Below are 429 nucleotides of genomic sequence, written 5' to 3'. Positions count from 1 at the left end.
CGACTGACCGCGGCCTTCTGACCAGGACTGGAGCAGGCCCCCGGGCCTGGGGGGACGCGCTTCTCCCCACCTCTGTGCCTCGGCAGCACCGCCTGCGGACCCGGCGACGCTGAGGTGAGTGTACCCCACTTGTCTCCTGGCTCGGGGTCCGCTAGACTCGAGACTGCTGCAGTGTCCTTCGTCTGTCCTGTAAGTGGGACCCCCCACTCACTCGTGCAGACCAGATTCCCACCAGTCCCCTTCCCGGTGCCCTCCCGGGTCTTCTGGAGTTGGTTTTAAACCGAGAGGAAAGGTACAGAAGGCACGACGGCCGCCCCCAACCCTGGGCAGAGGGTCCCCGGAAACTTTCTCTGCACTACTCCCGAGATCAGACGCTGTCGGCCCCGGGATGGAGAGGGGTGAGGTGGCGCCGAGCGTTTCCCAGGCTCC

The 429-nt window shown here is 66.0% G+C and overlaps 1 protein-coding gene and 1 long non-coding RNA gene across 3 annotated transcripts in view; one reads left to right on the top strand and one right to left on the bottom strand.

Annotated features, from left to right (window-relative positions):
- Positions 1-106, bottom strand: part of LOC104876038 — a 4,078-nt gene extending 3,972 nt beyond the window's left edge. Inside the window, exon 1 of the long non-coding RNA XR_784233.3 lies at positions 9-106. This is a non-coding gene — a long non-coding RNA (uncharacterized LOC104876038). The remainder of the gene's footprint in view (positions 1-8) is intronic.
- The window catches only part of Zbtb7b (zinc finger and BTB domain containing 7B), a 13,691-nt gene continuing 13,300 nt past the window's right edge, over positions 39-429 (top strand). The window contains exon 1 of one of the 2 annotated variants that reach the window (XM_010643906.2): positions 39-114. The gene's annotated coding sequence lies outside the window, so the exon portion shown is untranslated. The remainder of the gene's footprint in view (positions 115-429) is intronic. The other variant, XM_010643905.1, reaches the window with a different exon arrangement.

The sequence above is a fragment of the Fukomys damarensis genome, unplaced genomic scaffold (genome assembly GCF_012274545.1).
Source record: "Fukomys damarensis isolate Sample0158 unplaced genomic scaffold, DMR_v1.0_HiC HiC_scaffold_33, whole genome shotgun sequence".
In the NCBI taxonomy this organism is placed as follows: domain Eukaryota; kingdom Metazoa; phylum Chordata; class Mammalia; order Rodentia; family Bathyergidae; genus Fukomys; species Fukomys damarensis.
Note: the sequence above shows the minus strand (reverse complement) of the source record. Positions and strands in the feature narration are given on the sequence as shown.